The sequence below is a fragment of the Macaca mulatta genome, chromosome 16 (genome assembly GCF_049350105.2).
Source record: "Macaca mulatta isolate MMU2019108-1 chromosome 16, T2T-MMU8v2.0, whole genome shotgun sequence".
NCBI lineage: Eukaryota > Metazoa > Chordata > Mammalia > Primates > Cercopithecidae > Macaca > Macaca mulatta.
Genome location: NC_133421.1, coordinates 52,035,658 through 52,057,122, shown reverse-complemented (window position 1 = coordinate 52,057,122; position 21,465 = coordinate 52,035,658). Strand labels below are relative to the sequence as shown.

At 50.5% G+C, this 21,465-nt stretch overlaps 1 protein-coding gene across 9 annotated transcripts in view; it reads right to left on the bottom strand.

Moving 5' to 3' along the window:
• The window catches only part of CUEDC1 (CUE domain containing 1), a 93,992-nt gene extending 73,339 nt beyond the window's left edge, over window positions 1-20,653 (bottom strand). For 7 of the 9 annotated variants that reach the window (XM_077970983.1, XM_077970988.1, XM_077970985.1 and 4 more), the window contains exon 1: window positions 20,605-20,653. The gene's annotated coding sequence lies outside the window, so the exon portion shown is untranslated. Of the gene's footprint in view, window positions 1-12,198; window positions 12,313-20,604 lie in introns of those variants that run through there. The other 2 variants (XM_077970986.1, XM_077970984.1) reach the window with 2 other exon arrangements.
• Window positions 20,654-21,465: the final 812 nt, after the last annotated feature.

Here is a 21,465-nt window from a genome sequence, read left to right as displayed (position 1 = left end):
CATTTTCTCTGAGATTTTACTTATTTGATATTCCATGCCAACAGGATGAGCAATCCTTAAAGATCTGCTTCAGGCGGCCCCGGCTAGTTTGCTGAAATCAGTGTAGAGCAGTGAAGCCTTCCATCCTGAGTGACCAGCGTGACAGTAATTTTTTTTTTTAAGCTTCCCTCCCTTCCATTAGACACACACATACACACACGCGCGCGCGCACACACACACACACACACACCCTGTTGCCTAGAGACTGGACACATTCCTGGTGCTTACTCTTCTTTTCATTCTCCAGAAGCAGGAGCTTTAGAAACTGGGGCCTCCAGGAAATATGCCTGGGGCCGGGGTGAAGGGGGTCCAGGAGTGACATTTCCTCACAGTCAGGCCCGCCCCATCCCCGCTGCCCTCCCTTTCCTCCCGAGGTTTGAAAAGCCCCAGCAGGCTGGAACTGAAAGGCTTCCACAGGGAACAAAACAAGGCCCCCTTTGAAAGCCTGTGTTTACCCCGGGTGCAGCCAGGGGTTGCCATGGCCACGGTCCACCTTGGCGGGCCAGGCCTGCCTGGAGCAGCTTCAGCGCCTGGCCGTCCCACCCCAACTCCTTCCTAGGGGACCCTACTGGCACCCCTCTCCCAGGCCCCCTTGACTGCTGGAAGCATGGATTTTCATCAAGTCCCCCAAGCTGAAAACATAATCCTGGAGAGATGGAAAGAGGATTAAGCCTCCCTCTGGGGCTCCTGAGAGAAAGACCAGGGGACTTGACCAGCCCTGCCCACATCCACCTCCGCTGCTGCTGTCCTGTCTCCTGGGCCAGTGACCCACCCGCTGCTAATGAGAATGACTTATTTATGTCATTCATTATCGCTATATCCTGGAGCCAAGCAGCATCAGGGGAGGCCAGACCGGGGGTGGGGCAAAGAGGAAAGCAGGGGTCTCTCCTCTCAGCCTCAACCTGAACCTGTCAGGCCCTGTAGGCTGCGGGAAACCACAGGGGCCTTGTGACCCAAGGACAGAGGCAGCTGAGGACACAGCGGGACAGTGTGGACTCCCAGGGCCCCAGAGAGCACAAGCCTGGCCAGGGAAGCTCAGCCCTCCCCGGCTCCACATTCCTCCTTTGGCCCTTCCCCAGGAGAAGCCAGAGGGAGCAGAGGCTCTAAATAATTCAGCCCTCAAATTGCTCTGTGGTCAGAGCTTCTTCATTTATTTTTTCACTCTCCAGGCTCCACAGTTTCGCAATGGAAGCACTTTAATCCCAGCCCTCACAACCAGGTGCCTCTCAAGCCCCCGGCCCAGGATGGCAGAGAAGGAGGCAACCAACTTCTAGGACTCTGCAGACTCGTCCCTATGGTTCAACACATCTTGAGGCCTCAGGGACAGTGGCTGGTACGCAGATGGGCAGTGGGAGGAGAGGAGGCAGTACTGGCTCCAGGGCTGTTTCCACAGAGCATGGCACTACTGCGCTGGCAGAACTGGATTAATAGAAAGACCTGAGCCACAACCTGGGTGAAGCTCAGACCCACCTCTGTCAGCAGCTCCACTCTCCTGCCCACTGCCACTCCAGCTTCCTGTCTATCCTTTCTCAGGGCTTCTTCCTGCACCCCCAGCCCATCCTGCCGCCACACAGCCCTCCGTGTTTATTCACACTCTTTTTTTTTTTTTTTTTTTTGAGACGGAGTCTCGCTCTGTCACCAAGCTGGAGTGCGGTGGCGTGATCTCGGCTCACTGCAACCTCTGCCTCCTGGGTTCAAGTGATTCTCCTGCCTCAGCCTCCCAAGTACCTGGGACTATAGGCACGTGCCACCACGCCCAGCTAATTTTTGTATTTTTAGTAGAGACGGGGTTTCACCACATTGGCCAGGATGGTCTCCATCTTTTGACCTTGTGATCCGCCCACCTTAGCCTCTCAAAGTGCTGTGATTACAGGTGTGAGCCACTGCGTCCGGGCCTCATTCATACTCTTAAAGGGCCTGGGCACCCTGCCATGGGTCCCTGGAATCAGCCTGGCCTCAGCTTCTATTAATAATATTAGTTAATATTTGATTGCACATTCATTTCATGTAATCCTCACAATAACCACACAAAGCAGGTACTATGAATATCCTCATTTCACAAATGAGGAAACTGAAACTCAGGGAGGTTTAGAAATCTGCCCAGAGACCTGGTGCAGTAGCTCACACCTGTCATCCCAACACTTTGGGAAGCCGAGGTGGGAGGATCGCTGGAGTCCAGGAGTTCAAGATCAGCCTGGGCAACATGGTGAAATCCCATCTCTACAAAAAAATTCAAACATTAGTGAGGTGTGGCAGCATGCACCTGTAGTCCCAGCTACTCAGGAGGCTGAAGTAGAAGGATGCTTGAACCTGGGAGGTCTAGGTTGCTATAAGCGAGATTGTGCCACTGCACTCCAGCCTGGGTGACAAAGTGAGACCCTGTCTCAAAAACACAGAAAAGAAAAGAAATCTGCCTAGAAGCTGGGCACAGTGGCTCACTCCTGTAATCTCAACACTTTAGGAGGTTGGTAGGATCACTTGAGCCTAGGAGTTCAAGACCAGCCTGGGCAACATAGCAAGACCCTGTCTCTACAAATAATTTTTAAAATTAGCCAGGCATGGTGGTGAGTGCCTGTAGTCCCAGCTACTCAGGGAAGCTGAGGTGGGAAAATCCCTTGAGCCCAGGGGATCCAGGCTGCAGTGAGCTGCGGTGGTGCTACTGCACTCCAGCTGGGATGACAGAGAGAGACCCTGTCTCAAGAAAAACTAAAAAATAAATCTAAAAATCTGCCTCGGTAGGAAATAAGCATGAGAAGCCAAAAAATAAAATAAAATAATTGTAATAAAAAATTTGTTATAATCTGCCTAGATCACACAGAAAGTGAAGAATAAGACTCAAAGCCAGCTGCCTAATCCCAGTCTTCAGGCCTTAACCCCCATGCTATATGGACACAGGCTGCACACACAGGATCCTCAAGCCCAGAGAGATGAGGTAACTTGCTCACAGGCACACAGCCAGTTGAGACAGTCTGGGGACATGGACTTTGGTCTAGGGACCAAAGTGCCATATCCGGACTAACATCCTTTCTCCATTATACAGTTTCAAGTGTAGAAGCATCTGTACTTACACAGGTGATAAATACACATTTACTCTCTAGTTTATGATGTCATGGCCTAACACTCTATAAACCTAGCTTAACCCCAGCAATGCCCTGTGCTGGCCCTGGCCCTGACCACTCCCTCCCATCCCTGCTCCATGGCCTTCCAACAAACAGCTCACCTGCCTCCACCAAGACTTTTAAATTCTCCCTCACAGAGTTATAATCCTTCCCATGCACCTTCAGGGCAGTGCAATCGCCATGATTCCTAATGAGAGACCTGGCACCACCATACCAGAGCACATGTATGCAATACCTGACGGTTCTCGGTGTTCTTACAGACATTACCCAGCCAGCTCAGCAACCTTGAACCAGCTAAGCACGGACGACAGCTTTTTATTTTGTTTTTTAATTTTATTTATTATTATTTATTTATTTTAAGACAGAGTTTCGCTCTTGCTGCCCAGGCTGGAATGCAATGGTGCGATCTCAGCTCAGCACAACCTCTGCCTCCGGGGTTCAAACAATTCTCCTGCCTCAGCCTCCTGAGTAGCTGGGATTACAGGCATGCACCACCACGCCCAGCTATTTTTATATTTTTAGTAGAGATGGGGTTTCTCCATGTTGGTCGGGCTGGTCTCGAACTCCTGACCTCAGGTGATCTGCCCGCCTCAGCCTCCCAAAATGCTGGGATTACAGACATGAGCCACTGTGCCTGGGCTTTTTTTTTTTTTTTTTTTTTTAAGGGGGAGTCTTGCTCTGTCACCCAAGCAGGAGTGCAGTGGCATGACCTTGGCTCACTGCAACCTCCACCTTCTGGGTTCAAGCGATTCTCCTGTCTCAGCCTCCAGAACAGCTGGGACTACAGGAGTGTGTCACCATGCCTGGCTAATTTTTGCATTTTAGTAGAGACAGGCTTTCACCTTGTTGGCTAGGCTGGTCTTGAACTCCTGACCTCAAGTGATCTGCCCGCCTTGGCCCCTTAAAGTGCTAGAATTGCAGGCATGAGCCACCATGCCCTGTCTAGCTTTTTATTTTTTTGAGACAAGATCTCAGTCTGGGTGAAGACTAGAGTGCAGTGGAGCAATCCCAGCTCACCGCAGCCTTGAACTCCTGGGCTCAGGTGATTCTCTCACCTCAGCCTCCCAAGTAGCTGGGACTACATGCACACACCACCATGCCTGCCCAGCTAATTTTTCAAATTATGTGTAGAGATGGGGTCTCACTATGTTGCCCAGGCTGGTCTCGAACTCCTGACCTCAAGTGATCCTCCCGCCTTGGTCCCACAGAGTGCTGAGATTACAGGCGAACCATTTCGCCTGCCCTGAACAGCTTTTGGAGGTGTCTGACCAGCTCATATCCCTCCTGTGAGGACCGCCGCCACTCCCATTCACAGGGGAAAGCTCCTACCCCATGGTGCTGTGTGATCATGCCCTCCTGGTCCCAGCTGACTGGCCCAGTGGTAGACAGCTGATCCACACGAGCCCATCAGACTCCTCAGGATTTCACATCAAGGTTCAGACGCTATTCAGTCTCTGAGGGTTACTAGAAAGCGGACAGGTGTATTTGGGAGCTGAGGGGCCACACCACCTGGTGCATGTCCACAGCAGCAGCGGCGTCCTGCAGGTGCACCATGCAGACTCACTGAGAACAGCTGCGCCAGCCACCCCCACCACCCCCCCACACACCCCCGGCACTTGGGAGACCAGGCACTTCCTCCTTTGAGTCTTCAATTCCCCCATGGCTTCAAATAGCTCAAGCTGGTTTCTGTTCCTTGCCTTCAGTAGAGTCTGAACTGAGAGACAAGCTGGCATTACTATCCTCCCTGTACAGATGAGGAAAGAGGCTCTAGAGGTGACTAAATGAACGTCATATAGTCAACATGTAATAAAGGAACCGTTAAAAACCCTGCCATGTGACTCTCCTTCAGTGCCATCCCATGCCTCCTTCCCTGGATTAAAGGGAGTGGCAGGTATTCCCTTTCTGTCAGTGTTTAAAAAAAAAATGGTGTCACACCTGTAATCCCAGCTCTCAGGGAGGCAGAGGCGGGAGGATAGCTTGAGCCCAGGAGTTCGCGACCTGCCTGGGTAACATAGTGAGACCCTGTTCTCCACAAAAAGGAAAAAAAAAAAATGGTGGCACAGTAAGCCATTCAGCCAGAGGCACTCCAATGGACTGAAGCTGGAAACAAGAAATTCAAAATCCTCTTCTTTAGAACTGCAAAGACAGCTCTTCTCTCCTCTGCATTTCCCAGCCTTCCTTGCAGTAAGGTCAGCCCCACATGACCAGCTCTGGGCAATGTGAATGGAAGTAACAGGTGTCAGTTTCCTCCATCTCTCTCCTCCCCTCCCACACTAGCCTTGAAGGCCCTATATTCCAGATGATGTGGCTACAGATGGAGGTGGACTGCCCGACCCACAAGACTTTCCATGAGCAAAAAATAAACCTAGATGGTGTCAAGCCCCTGGGATGTCAGGATTTGATTATTCCTGCAGCATAATCCAGCCTCTCCTGACTGAAGCACAGGAATTTTTCAGCCTGGGCCCTTCAGCAGGATGCTGCATTCATTTGTTTAACATTCATCTGTTTAACAAATATTTCTGGAGCGCCAGTGCCGGGTGCTGTCATGGGTATAATCAAGGGCACAGTCGTTTTTTAAACAATACAATAGCTACCCTTAAGAAGCACCCTATCTGGTGACTCATAAGCCCCACTTGGGACTAAAAGAAACAGTTCTACAGGTGCAAAGCAGAACTCCCACGCAGCCCCTGGCTAACCTGAGCCCCATAGAAGCTAAGCTGCCAGGAGGCAAAGACAGCTTGTCGTAGTGACTCCAGGAGGGTGGCAGCCAAGAGTGAGTTCACACCAGGCTTTCACACCCCAGGCTCTACCAACTCTACAAGTGCTTCCCCTGCTCTGGGCACATACAGAGGGGAGCGGGCATCAAGGAGGAGTCGTCAAGAGAGCAGGTGGCTGATGGAAAACAGAAGCAGCAAAAGACACCGCTCATCTTCCCCACCCTCCTCTGCAGCAGAAATGTCTCCTCTGGGAATCATGTCCCTGTTTCATTTTAACTGGAAAAGTCCCCCATGATTGAGTTTTTCTCCCCCTACCCCACATAGCTGAGGACTGAGCAGAGAAGTCATTACTCTGTCAGGAACTGGTGTCTGGGTATAGTCTCCTTTCTTTACGCCAAAAGCTAGATAATAAGTTAGGTAGACAGGGTTGCCATATACAGCTATGCAGGCTGTTCACTACAACGCACCCATCCAAAGGGGCAAATGGAGCTGGAATCCAGCCTACACTCTGCTCACCAAGTTGTGCGCCCTAGAGGAAGGGCACCTTCTTCTAATTCACCCAAAGGTGTCTGCTGTATGCCACAGAAGAACTGGAGCCAGGGCTTCTCCACAACAGCAAAGGGAAGTTACTATACTAACCTCTCTACTTTTGTAGATTTTTGACATTTGTCACAGTAAAAGGTTAAAACCAAAACCAAATAAACACCCCACCAAGTGAGTGGGTGTGTTACTTGGCCAGGTTACTTAACCCTCAGCCTCAGTTCCCACATCCAAAAAGACAATAATCCCTGGCTCCTAGGGTCAGCATAAGGACTAAATTAAATTACATAAGTAGCATGTTTGACATGGAGCAAGTCCTCTTACAAATGGGAAGTATTAACAGTAGCCACTGCTGATGGCTGGGGCCAGGAAGGAGAACGAGGTGAATGGGGACAGAGGGACATTGTCTAAAAAAGCAAGCCTTTGGGAAATGTGTGCCGAGAAGTCAGAGTCCGAAAATACGACCACCCTATTCATGTTCCTAAATTGAGTTTGGGGGGCAGGGCTGGTCTGAAGGAGTTCTCATGCAACCCCTTCTTCGTTGGCAGCCTTTACACTTCCCTGGGGACCCCAGGCTCGGCTCAGAATCCAAATTAAGGTCAGTGATCTACAGAAAGGCCACGAAGAGTGGCTTAGAAAAGGATGTGCTCCCAGCCTCCCAGCAAACTCAGAGAAGGGCCAGGCAGCTGGGAGTTGGGGCTGGCTGGCCTGGGAGTGCTCACATCTGAGTCCTAAAAGAGAACAGGACTTTTCCTAAGATGTTCCAGGAGGTCAGCCATTAGCACAGAGAAGACACCTGCCACCTCCATGGGGTGCGAATGGCCCACTCACATCCCCATAGGTCAAAAACTATTTTTGAATTGTCTAATTTTTTGCTTTTTTTTTTTTTTTTTTGAGGGGGTGGGTTGGTTTGATTTGGTTTTTGAGACAGAGTCTTGCTCTGTCACCCAGGCTGGAGTGCAATGGTGTGCTCTCAGCTCACTGCAACCTCCGCCTCCTGGGTTCAAGTGATTCTCCTGCCTCAGCCTCCCAAGTAGCTGGGACTACAAGCATGCACCACCACACCCAGCTAATATTTGTATTTTTACTAGAGATGGGCTTTCACCATATTGGCCAGGCTCATCTTGAACTCCTGACCTCAGGTGATCCACCCGCCTCAGCCTCCCAAAGTGCTGGTATTACTGGCGTGAGCCACCGCACCCGGCCAAATTGTCTAGGTTTATGAGATGAATTTTTATGTTAACGTCTTCAAAATGATCACTACTATATGTGAATTTTACCAGTAGTCTATTTTTGACATGCCTCCCTATTCATTTCCCTTCAAGGCCTTAGGTTCCAGAGCCTCACAAGTATGAGAGGGCTGACAGTGACAGTGGCAGTGACCAGAAGTTGGGTGCCCTTCCCAAAGCCCCTGGAGGGAACTCACCACTGGCACGAACTGCCAGGGCCCTGGGTGTCAGCCTAGTGCCCGCCCCAGGAGACTAACGTGGAAGGCTTCTGGCTTCAGTCAAATGCCATCTCACTCATTTGCCTCTCCTTTCTTTCTTTTCCAGAATTAAAGCTATTAGGATGATTCTTTCTCTTATTAAATCAGCTCATGAGAAAAAGGGAAGTCACCAGAGTTCCCATACGTCTCTCCGCCAAACATAAGCCACCCCATGGCCCATTCCCCAAATGCACTTAATAGAAATGCTACCACAAGGAAGAAATTCCACTAAGAACCCCACCCTTCACCTTTCCTTTCATGTCTCAAGAATTCACCATCCATGGCAGTTTTCTAAGTTTCTAAGGCTGCCAGGGAGGAGAGGTGAGTTGGAATTTAAAGATAAGTTCCCAAATAAAATGGGATAGGAGGGGCAAGAGTCGCATGGCTCTTAAATCCACATACATGCAACCCTCAAAGCAGAAAGTAAAAATCCATCCAAAAAAAATCCTTCTCTGTCTCTGCCAGATCTCCTCAGCTCTGCCCCACACTTAGAAACAGCTATTTCCCCAGAACTCCAAAAAAAAAACTCTCATATGCTCCATTCCTCATTCTTTCCAACACTGTGATCTGTACACTTAATCTACCTCTAGGCTCAGTTTATCCCTCCCTGGGATTGTCAAATAAGAACAGTAACAGTCAAATAATAAGAATCCTAACACTACAAAGTTATAAAGCACTTCTGTAAATACATCTATGGACTCAGCCTCCTGGCTTTGGAGCTCACATCCTGCCTCCTCAGCTAACCAGCAGTGTGATCTTATGCAAGTTAACTTAACCTCTCTGTGCCTAGGTCTCCTCCTGCATAAAGTGATGATACTACCCTCTCATCTAGGATTGATTACATAAATTAATATTCCCAAGATGCTTAGAAAGCTTACTGGCATGCAGTAAGCATGCAATAAATGTTAGCTATTATTATTATTTATTTTTTTGAGACGGAGTTTCGCTCTTGTTGCACAGGCTGGAGTGCAACAGTGCAATCTCGGCTCACTGCAATCTCCGCCTACCAGATTCAAGTGATTCTCCTGCCTCAGCCTCCCGACTAGCTGGGATTATAGGCATGCACCACCATGCCCGGTTAATTTTGTATTTTTAGTATAAACGGGGTTTCTCCATGTTGGTCACGCTGGTCTCGAATTTCCAACCTCAGGTGATCCGCCCGCCTTGGCCTCCCAAAGTGCTGGGATTACAGGCATGAGCTACCATGCCCAGCCTATTATTTATTTATTTATTTATTATTATTATTTTTTTTTTTTTTTGAGACAGACTCTCACTCTGTCACCCAGGCTGGAGTGCAGTGGTATGATCTCATTGCCACCTCTGCCTCCCGGGTTCAAGTGATTCTCCTGCTTCAGCCTCCCGAGTAGCTGGGATCACGGGCGCCCACCACCACGCCTGGCTAATTTTTGTAATTTTAGTAGAGACGGGTTTTCACCATGTTGGCCAGGCTGGTCTCAAACTCCTGACCTCAGGCGATCCACCTGCCTTGGCCTCCCAAAGTGCTGGGATTACAGGCGTAAGCCACTGCGCCCGGCCATTAGCTATTATTAGACTATCGCAAGAATCCTGTGCCACAGAGATTATTCTTACCAGCTCTATTTAACATATGTAGTCAATAGCCATGTGTTGTTGTGGAGTATAATAATAGATTGGCCTCAAGAAAACTACAAATAAAGAAGCTAAGTGACCTGCTCAGAATGACACAGCCCACACACAGCAGAGCTAAGACTGGAACTCCAGTCATCAACTCCAATTTGCACACTCACACATTTCACACTTTAACACACTGTCTCCTTCAGGCACGGAAATTTGAGAAGTCCCACGGATCAGCATCAAAACCAGATTCCAATTCCATAATCTCTAGAGAGCGACAATATCTCCAGGAAGTATTTCAGGATTCACCAAACAAAATTCATTTCCATTCGTCTTCATATTCCAAGAAAACACACCAAAGCTGCCTTAGGGAGAGGGTGACACCCCGTCAGAGGTGTCAAGGACCATGCAAGGCCAGCGGTCACACTGGCCTCAACAATGTTTCAGACAAAAACTGCTCCCTTGGGAGGCTCCGAGGCTGTCAGCGATTTGCCAAAGGTCAGGACAGATCATTTGGGAACGGATTTGTGTAGGCATGGCCTGAGACACATGGACTTCTGCCAAGCCCATATATTTTTTCAAAACATCTGCACTGTCTTCACCCTTGATAAATAGCAGCCAGGCTACAGAAATATTTCCCTTACACACAAAAGCCCGCTTTGCCACCACAACTCATTGAAATGGATGTTTCCAACTTGAGAAGAACTCTTCAATGAAAACATCTAAAAACACCCCAATCTCCCAGCAGAGGCAACAAATCTGGCATTCAGGAAACCTTTAAACACGAGTGAATAATATTTGTGGAAACAAATTATTTGGTAGACATATGCCCTCATGCCCAAAGTCTAACTACATCTAATAAATAGGTTAGGCCGGGCGCGGTGGCTCACGCCTGTAATCCCAGCACTTTGGGAGGCCGAGGCGGGCGGATCACAAGGTCAGGAGATCGAGACCATCCTGGCTAACACTGTGAAACCCCGTCTCTACTAAAAATGCAAAAAATTAGCCGGGCGAGGCGGCGGGCGCCTGTAGTCCCAGCTACTCGGGAGGCTGAGGCAGGAGAATGGCGTGAACCCGGGAGGCGGAGCTTGCAGTGAGCCGAGATCGCGCCACTGCACTCCAGCCTGGGCGACTAAGCGAGACTCTGTCTCAAAAAGAAATAAATAAATAAATAAATAAATAGGTTAAGCCCGTTTCTTCTAGCTCTATTATGAACATTCATTAGAAGACATCTGCATAAACATTTTCGTAAAGGTCTTCTCATATTTCAAGATTGTGATGAAATCTTACGGTCATGCTGAAAAGAATTGGAATAAAAAGAATTTAACATTGTAGCCCTGGCTTTACCGCTAAGTAGCTGTGTGATTTCACAAAATGAAAATAATAACAATAACAGTAGCAGCTAACATTTAATGAGGACTTACAATATGCAAAACACTGTGCTAGGGGCTTAACAAGTATTTGGTACTAATTAACAACCATTATGTAATATTTTGGCCATGCATGGTGGCTCATACCTATAATCCCAGCACGTTGGGAGGCTGAGGCGGGCAGATCAGTTGAGGTCAGGAGTTCAAGACCAGCCTGGCCAACATGGTGAAACCCTGTCTCTACTAAAAATACAAAAATTAGCTGAGCTTGTCATGGTAGTGGGTGCCTGTAATCCCAGCTACTCAGGAGGCTGAGACAGGAGAATTACTTGAACCCGGGGAGTGGAAGCTGTGGGCGAAAAAGCAAGACTCCATCTCAAAAATTAAAAAAAAACAAAAAAAACACCAACCAAGAAACCATTTGGTAATATTATCACTCCCACTGTGTCTATCAGGAAACTAAGACTCAGAGAGATTGAGTAACTTGCCCCAAGAACGCAGCAGCAACTAGCAGAGGCTGGGATGAAGCACAGGCATTCTGATTCAGTATTCTTAATTACATACCATCGGTCTTTTCAAAGCACTTAACGACCCAGAACCTCAGATTCCTCCAGAAGGCAACCAAGCAAGCAGTCTTCAGAATCCTTTCCGGCTGTAAAATTCAGTGATTCTCTCTTTTCAAAATCAAATGAATGTATAACTTTGAGAAATAAAATGTAATGATGCTCTAGTACTGCTAAGAGGGAAGGAACCATCTGTGTATGCCTCACCCAGAACCAGTCAGGGGAGGAAAACTGCTGATTTTCTAGGGTAATGATGCCCTGTGAACCAACCAGACTGGCCTCAAGCCGTCTCAGGAAAAATGACAACTTGAAGTTCTTAGAGAATCCACCAACATGCAACGGTCTGCAAGTTCACAACTATCAGTTCTCAAACTTTAATTTGACTTTTTTTTTTTTTTTTTTTTTTTGAGGAAACTCATATGCAAGAAAATGCTGCACCGTAGAGGCTGATCTTAAGGATGCCAGTACAAGATGTATGTTGACTCTGTGGCATGCTTACACTTGCTTTCCTCTCAGGGGTACACCGGCTCAGGGAAAATCCACCCAGCCCAGGCAATCTGTTTTAAGACTTCCCTAGCCCGAGGCTCAGTGGTCCTATATGGGTGGGGGTTTTGTCCTTTGCACATCTGATACTTCATACACTCCCTCCTCCTCATCATCACCGGCCCGGTCTCTGGACACACGAACACACAAGTGCTGCCTTCCCAAATTCCATCTCAGACGCATCTTCTTCCTCTCTCTGCTCGGCACAGGAGTTCCCTGTTCACGTACCTTGCCATCGGCTGACACAGCCAATGCTGAAACTCCCCCAGTTGACCCTCCCTGGAGCTCACTAGCTCTCTCCCAGCTGTGGGTACAGCCTGAAACCGAAACTAATCTCAGACCAGAGCAAAGTGAAATCATTTCAGGAGCCTGATCACCCTACATGACCACAGACAGGCTTCCCCTTAACAGAGCTCCAAATCCAGCTTGCTGGTCACCAGGAAAAAAAAAAAAAAAAAAAAAACGCTTTGCAGTGCTCTCCTAACACCAAATACTTTCTTAATGAATAGGGAATCATGGGATTCAAGGAGGAAGCAAAAGTTCTTGCCATCATGTTTGCTGCTGCTACATCTTATTTGCACAAGTCTATTTCAGTTCACCCCATGAGCTAAAGTTCACCACCCGGTATTATTTTTAAACTCATTGTCCAGCATCCGTTCATATTTGGTTCACTCTTAATCAGATTATCTTCCAAGAGCAAGCTCTGTTCTCTTCTGAGATCCCTGTAACCATCGTGCTCTAATGTGGCTGAGACTGTTATACTATATGTTTTTCCTAAATTTGAAAAATGAAGGCTTTTACTTTTGTGCTTGGGCCAGGCACGGTGGCTCACACCTGTATCCCAGTACTTTGGGAGGCTAAGGCGGGCAGATCTCTTGAGCTCAGGAATTCGAGACTAGCCAGGGCAACATGTTAAAACCCCGTCTTTACTAAAAACAAAAAAGTTAGCTGTGTGTGGCGGTGTATGTCTGTAATCCCAGCTACTCAGGAGGCTGAGACACAAGAATCATTTGAACCTGGGAGGCAGAGGTTGCAGTGAGCTGAGATCACACCACACTGTACCCCAGCCTGGGTGAAAGAGCGAGACCCTGTCTCATAAATATATAAATAATAAAAAATAAAAACACTTTTGCGCTTGAAACAATAAAAAAGAAAAAAGAAAAAGCCATTATGACTGAACATAATGTCAGGTCTTGATGATCCTTCAAAGAAGTATAAATATTGAGAAGGATCCTAACCCGTGTTTTCTCTTCTTACCCTTGCCCCCAGCATACTTGTGGGCACCTTTCTTTATGACTGGGCAGTATTATGAAAAAAGCCTAATGTCAGCTTAAGTAAAACAGAATAAGAAGGGTTAAGTGCACTGGTCCAACAAGGGCATGGTATGGTCAAAGAGAGATTAAGTCTTGGATTATCTGTTATTTACTCATTCATCCAACAAAGTTTACTGAGGGCCCCATATGTATGTCTAAAACTCTTATAGGTGCATCTAGGAGATAACCCACTAGCTCCAACTGAGAGTGCCACTCTCAGAAAGACGGTGTGTATGGGGGCTGATGCTTTCTGTATTCCAATACCAAGACAAATGCTCCACTACTTCCAGGTTTCCTGAGCTCTCCTCACAAGGCTTGGACTCCATCCCGTAGAGCTGTAGGTCCCTCCCAGTGAGCACCCCCGCTGACGCTGACCGGGAACACTGCAGGCAAGGGTCCCAGCTGTTGGGCAGACTCTGTTTGTGCCTTGGCTCACTCATTAATGGATGAGCTGCTCAGTGTTATCAGGCATTCTTCAATCACTGCAACAGTCAAAGGAGAGGTTAGGCCAGATTTAAGTAATCTTCTAGCTCAAAAATTCCAGCTCCTTTTATCCTCCGATCACCAAGTTGACATGGACCTCTAGGGGCCTCTACTTCATCTTCCTGTCTCCAGACGAAACCTCTTAAACCACAAAGACAAATGAAACTTGTTCCCATTTCTGAAGACCTTCAGGGGAGGCCATTCCCCTCTCTGCCTATGAGTCACTTTTCTTACATCTCACATCCTATCTGGAATGTCTTCCTCATACCTTACTTGAATCCTCCCTCCGTAGTTTAAATTCATTTGCCTCTGGTTCTGTTTCTAAGTGCAGAGAGGCAAGACTGAATCACTGCGTTCTGAGCAACGACTCTTAAGAGACTTTTATGTCTTCTTCACCATGTTCACTGCAGGCATTACAAGAGGTGGCAGTGTTTCTCAGCTATTAAAAACCACAAAGGCATCAGGAAAGCTGACCACACTGCCCAGTTCCTGCCTCACCCTGGCAATGGTGCTACGGAACCCAGAAAACCTGACCCTTCTCTGAAACCCACACGCTGGCCACTTAGCTCTACTCAGAGTTCACCAAGGGGGAGAACAATGTGCTCCCATGCCAGATCAAAAGCCCAGGAGGCAGCAGCCACTTTATCTTGTCCTCACTCAGCTCAAACGGCCCCTCCTCCAGGAAGCCTTCCCTGCCCTAACTCCTCTTCTGGCTGGCAAAGTGCCCCCTTCCTCAGTGCTTTGTCTTATCGCAGCACTTGCCACAGCAACTGAAATTCCAGGCTAACATGTTTGTCTCTCTTACTAGACAGGAGGCATCTTGAAGGCAGGGTCCACGGCTTGGTGATCTTTGTGCTCCAGGATGGGCCCCAGCAGAGTATCTGGCACTTGGCCTGTGGTTCTTAGCAGACTCTGTTAACCTGAACCCTCCAGGCATGTTCCAGCGATGGCTGGACATGGCACTGGCAGCCCTTCAAGCAGGACACAAACCCCACAACCCCCTATCTCCACCCTCCCCAACCACGACCACCCCATGAGCTCAGTAGGGGTCTCTCTGACATTTTTTTTTTTTTTTTTTTTTGAGGCAGGGTCTGGCTCTGACACCCAGGCTGGAGTGCAGTGGTGCAATTTCAGCTCACTGCAACCTCGGCCTCCCAAGCTCAAGCGATCTTCCCACCTCGGCCTCCTGAGTAGCTGGGACTACAGACGCATGCCACCACACCCAGCTAATTTTTGTAGAGATGAGGTTTCACCATGTTGCCCAGGCTGGTTTAGAACTCCTGAGCTCAAGCGATCTACCAGCCTCAGTCTCTCAAAGTGCTAGGATTACAGGCATGAACTACCACACCCAGCTCTCTCTGACAGTTTCTCTAAGGGTGTGGGCCTGCAGCCAGACTTCCTGAATTCAAGTCCTGGGTCAGCCACTTTCTAGCCATGTGATCTTGGGCAAGTTATTTAAACTCTTGATGTCTCTTATGTCTCTATTTCTTCACCTGAAAAATTGGTATAATATCTCATAGGTCCTGCGAGGATTAAACGAGCTGATCCATGTGAAGCACTTGGAAAGGGTCCGACCCCCTGTGAGTGCCGCAATGGTTATTTCCCAAGCCTATTCCTTCACAGAAACCCTTGGCCCCCACAGCTTCCACCTTTTTTTTTTTTTTTTTTTTTTTTTTTTGAGATGGAGTCTCGCTCTGTCACCCAGGCTGGAGTGCAATGGTGCAATCTTGGCTCACTGCAACCTCCACCTCCTGGGTTCAAGCAATTCTCCTGCCTCAGCCTCCCAAGTAGCTGGGACTACAGGCACCTGCCGCCACACCTGGATAATTTTTTGCACTTTAATAGAGATGGGGGTTTCACCGTGTTGCCCAGGCTGGTCTTGAACTAACTCCTCAGTTCGGGTAATCCTCCTGCCTTGGCCTCCTAAAGTGCTAGGATCACAGATGTGAGCCACTGTGCCCAGCGTCTTTTTTTCTTTTTTTTTTGAGACGGAGTCTTGCTCTGTTGCCCAGGCTGGAGTGCAATGGCGTGATCTCGGCTCACTGCAAGCTCCACCTCCTGGGTTCAAGCGATTCTCCTGCCTCAGCCTCCTGGGTAGCTGGGATTACAGGCACCCACCACCACGCCCAGCTAATTTTTGTATTTTTTTTTTTTTTGAGATGGAGTCTCGCTCTGTCGCCCAGGCTGGAGTGCAGTGGCCAGGTCTCAGCTCACTGCAAGCTCCGCCTCCCGGGTTTACGCCATTCTCCTGCCTCAGCCTCCCGAGTAGCTAGGACTACAGGCGCCTGCCACCTCGCTTGGCTAGTTTTTTGTATTTTTAGTAGAGACAGGGTTTCATCATGTTGGCCAGGCTGGTCTGGAACTCCTGACCTCAGGTGATCCACCCACCTCGGCCTCCCAAAGTGCTGGGATTACAGGCGTGAGCCACCACGCCCTGCCAGCTTGCACTCTTGACTGTCTATTGGGCCTGCCCCCATCCCCTCACTAGGTTCCCTTCCTCCAGGGAACTCTGCCCTGTTCTTCTGGACCAATGTTAGCATTAACTTTATGCCATTCAACCCTCCTCACTGGTTATGCCTCCTTACCCCTGCCCCCAGCTTTTGGGGCAAATTTTCCAAAGAAAAGGGAGAAGAGTTGGTTCCACAGCAGGGCTACAGATGCTGAGTCATTCTGCCCCCAAATATGCTTAGCTGTCACCCATGACATTTCAGTCTCCCCACCCCCGCCTCCAGTGTGCGGCCCTCTCTGCTCATCATTCAAGCGCCTCACCCCAACCCCTCCCACTCTTCCAAAAACCATCCTCAGCCCCTACAGTTTTTACCAAAGATTTCCTTAATAATGAGCCTCAGAATTTGTGTACCCCTGTGCAGAAATGATAATAATAATAATAGCTTCAATGTAATGAACACTTCCTCTTTGTCTGGCATACACGTGAGAGCTCTTTTAACTCTTTCTAAATATAGGAAACTCAGGCACTTGCAAAGTCTTAGAGTAAGATGGAGAGCTGGGATTCTACCTGGGGATGCCTAACTTCAGATCTTACACTCTAAACAACTAAGCTATGATGAAAATGTGCAAAAATAACTCAGTTGCTTCCTGGGGGTGGAAGTTAGGCCAATGGAGTTGGAACTTTTTAAATTTATTTTTATTTTTTATTTTTTGAGACAGAGTCTCACTCTGTTGTTCAGGCTGGAGTCCAATGGCACAATCTCAGCTCACTGCAACCTCCGCCTCCCGAGCTCAAGTGATTCTCCTGCCTCAGCCTCCCGAGTAGCTGGGGTTACAGGTACGCACCACCATGCCTGGCTAATTTTTTGTATTTTTAGTAGAGACAGGTTTCACCATGTTGGCCAGTCTGGTCTTGAACTCCTGACCTCGGGTGATCCACCTGCCTCAGCCTCCCAAAGTGCTGGGATTACAGGCAGGAGCCACCATGCCCAGCCTAAACATTTTTATCCTACCAAGAATTCCTCAAAGACCCTTGGTGCTGCCACAGTGGAAATGAAATGGTCACATTTATAAGAAGGGAGTTTATGTTTACAAGGACTGTTATCACATTTATCATTTATGACCTGCTTTAAAGATAAGACATTTAGCTGCATCATCAAGAGTCTGTGACACATCAGAGGTTCTGGGAGCCTGGAAGCCAAGGGGATCAGAGGAGTACTGAGTGAGCCAACACAGCTAGCATCCTGAACTCGCCAACCCATGGTAGCCAGGGCCACAGCATGACTGAGAAGTCATGGCCACTGGGGAAGGTGAATCCTCAGACACTGCAACAAGGATCTTTGCATGCCACCAAGAGACTCCCAATTCCCAAATCAAGGACCACTGGACCACAACCCTTTAGGGTCTCCAATGCCCTTCATTTTATTTTATTTTATTTTGTTTTATTTTATTTATTTATTTATTTAGGAGATGGAGTTTTGCTGTTATCATCCAGGCTGGAGTGTAATGGCACAATTTCGGCTCACTGCAACCTCCGCCTCCCAGGTTCAAGCGATTCTCCTGCCTCAGCCTCCTGCGTAGCTGGGATTACAGGCACACGCCACCACACCCAGCAAATTTTTGTATTTCTAGTAGAGACGGGGTTTCATCATGTTGGCCAGGCTGGTCTGGAACTCCTGACCTCACATGATCCACCCGCCTCAGCCTCCCAAAGTGGTGGGATTACAGGCGTGAGCCACTGCGTCCGGCCTCCAATGCCTTTTATAGCTCTTACTTCCTGTAAGTGCAAGAGCTAGTAAAACGGAAGCACCACCTCCTCCAGCTCACCTTGGATAGTCAGAGGTGACCCCTGTCAGACACCCAGCTTCCTGTGCCCAAGGCTCTAGAATGCTCCTGCCTCTGTTGCTTATTACCAGAGCAAATGTAGGAATCACGAAAGGAAGAATACCAGTGTGAGTGGTGCCATATGCCAAACACTGTGCTCTCTACTTAAACAAAGAAAAATCCCCTACAGGTCTCTGTGGGGAACTTGAGCCTAAGGAAGTCTTCTGAATCCCAAGGTAGAGAAGTCACAAATGGCAGATCCTCCTAAAGCTCTTCCAGATCCCTAGCAAGCGTAGACGCCACAAACACCTATGCAGCAGCCTAGTGAGCCAAGAAAGGAAAGGCAGGCCAGGCCTCCTCTGGGCTGCACTGGGGATAGTGACAGCAGCCCTCTGGCCCCACGTGCCTTCAAGAGTCCGAAGGGATCTAAGGAACCGACAATACTCAGATCATAGCCTTGGACAATTCTGCCCCAAGACCTCCTTAAGAGGCATCTTTCACACTTAACACTCTCTACTAAAGCACCTCAACCCCATTTCCCCAAGAACAAGCTGGAGCTCACACCCAGCTGAAACACCAGAATATCCACCTCCACCCAAATCCATTTACCTCTAATTCAATGGTCCTAGCCCAGCGCCCAGGGCCTTGCCACCACACAGACAGCAAAATGAGCCCCGGGAAAAGGGCTACCTCATCTCTACCCCCATCCTCTAGCTAGCTGTAGGGAGCTGGGATCCATCCAGACACTCCAGGTCTCCATGGCCACAAGCCCAGAGTTGCATAGGGAGGTCATGAGAAAAGACCTTAGAAGCAGTCTGCTCTTTGAACCTTGGGATTATTCACTGACCAGCCAAAAAGGTGACAACTGTTCCTGATAGCCCAAGTCAGGCCAGTAACTCTAGGGCAGGGGTCTCAATGGAGGTCCTAGTTCCAAGGGGGTATATTAACTGTCTCGTATTGAATACAAGTGTTTCCCTACACACGTGCATTTTGGAGGGAGAGGAGTTAGAGCTTTCACCAGATTCTCAAAGGGGCCCATGACTCCAACCTCTGAGCCTAGTTGGCCTGACCCAGCAGCTGGGGATACAGCTCTAGTCATATCAACATCCCTGGGCCATCCTTGCTGTCCAGGGTCTCTCTTCTATTCAAGGATGTGCCCAGGTCGGTAGCAGTATCCTGTTTCCTTTGTCCTGACCCTTCCAGCTGCAGAAAGTGGACAGGGAAGTTTCACATCCAGCCCTCCTGCACAGGCTCCAGCTTCCTGGAGGCCTGAGCCAGGTTTCTCCCAGCAGCACGTCTCCATCCCAGAGATGGCACCCTCCATTCAAATTGAGGTACCAGTGGGACTGACCCCCAACAACAGAGAGGACCCAGCTTCACACTTGATCCAGCAGGGGCCCAACCGCATGGTGACATGACTTCCTCCATGAGAGAATTCCTGGGGCCCCTCACCTCCTTTAGGCACAGCTGGCTATAAAGAAAAGGGGTGAGAGGCCCAGAACATCTCCCTGAATCCTTTCTCCTGGGCCAGGTGGCTCAGGTGCTCCGGGATCACCCAGGGGAGGTTCATTCCTCTGGCTACAAGACACTGCCTGCTGATCAGGTGGGGAGCACGGTGGATGGTCTTCTTGCATCTATCACCTCTAGGACATCCTGTTTCTAAACTCCCAGGGAGTCCCCTCACCTTCTGCCCCACCAAAAAAAGGAAAATCTAAACCCTGTCTCCCCTTAAAACACATTCCTTCTCAGGAATTTCATTTCAGTGCACGTTTCTCGGAGCTAAAACTTTTTTTAGGGGGAAAAGAAATGGGCAGGGCAGTGCTGGGTGTAAGGCGACCATGCGACCGACAAAAGGAAGAGGGCGGAATGAATAAACGCCGACACCAGCCCCTTGGAGCTCAGAGCCCGGGGCACAGGAGCCGGCGGGGCGGGGGAGCAGGGGCGGGGACAGCGCATTCCCAACTTTCTCTGGCCGAGCTGACGGGAGATACAGCTCCCAGGGGACCGGGAGGGACCAAAAAAGGCTGAGCCGACCTGTGACATCGGCGGGGGCAGGAAGCGAAGCTCCCCTCCCCTTGAAAGGCGCTCAGCTCCCATCAGGCGCCCCCGCCTGCCGTCGCCGCCCAGCCTGCGCCCCCAGGCCCGGGCACTGCGGGGAGGGGCGCCCACACAAAAGAGGGAGCCGCGGGAGAGGGGACTCGGGCGGCGCCGGCTCCGGGAGGCCTCGTCTCCCTTCCCTGCGCCGCCGGCCCGCGCCCCCCAGTCTAATCGCACGCCCCGCTCCCGGCCCCCCAGATGCCCGCACGCCCCCCGCGCCCGGGGCCCGGGATGAGGTGGGGGCTCGGGAAGGAAGGGCGGGCGGGGACCTGCCGCACGCGGAGCTCCCGGGGAGCCGCGCCGACAGTCCCGGGAATCAAACTCGCGACGGCCCGGCCCTCCCGGCGGCGCCTGTGCAACGGGTCCGGAGAAGGTGGGGCCGCCGGGCTGGGGCCGGGATTGCGCGCGGGGCGCCGGCGAGGACCGCGCCCAGGGCCGGGCGGGAGCTGCGGGAGCGCGGGGATCTTACCGGGCAGCGCCACGCGCGTCCGCTCCGCGCGGGCCGCAGGGGCCGGGCCGCGGGCCGGGCGGGGGAGGGGCTGCAATCCGCAGCGGCGGCGGCGGGGCCGGGCTCGGCGGCGGCGGCGCGGCTGGGGCGCGGGGAGGCGGAGAAAGCGAGGCGAGGCCGGCTTCCTAGCGGCAGGCGGCGAGAAATGCAGCTGTCCCTGCGCGGCTGCCGGCAGGGCCACAAGTGGGGCCGCGCGGGGAGGAGCGGGGCTGCGGGCGGGGTGGGGGCCAGGCTGCGGCGCCCCCGGGCCCTTTCCCGATGGCCGACCCCTTTCCAGCGAGGAGGGAAGCGGACCTGGGGGTCCAGAAACCTACACGGTTGCGGGGGGTGGAGAGGGGAGCACCTGGTGAAGACTGGAAAAATGCCCTCCCTGTCCCTCCCTCCCGGGCCGCAGTGACTCCCCAGCTTGCGGGCAGGAGGGCGTGAGCGGGGCGCCTCGACCTCCCGCGCAGAGCGGGGTGCGGGGCATCCTGCCCCTCCCAGCTGCGGAGAAGGTGGGCGGAGGAGACCTGAGACCTGCGAGATTCCGCGGGGAGCTAAGAGTAGGGCTGCCCGACAGGTTCCAGGTCAGTGCCAGGAACCCAGGGTGAGGACGCACAGCTGGGGCTTGGGACACAGGTGTGGAGGAGGGGCAGCTCCCTGGAATTAGGGCCCTGGAAAGGAAACCAAATCAAATGCTGAGGCCACAGGAGATGGTGGGAAGGGGAAACAAATCAAAGCTATCACTCGTCTACACCTGCCATCTCCCATTTTCTTCTCCCCCAACCTCCCCTGCATCCCTGATCACTTCAAGGGCTGCTGAGCCCTGGGAAGATTTTCCAT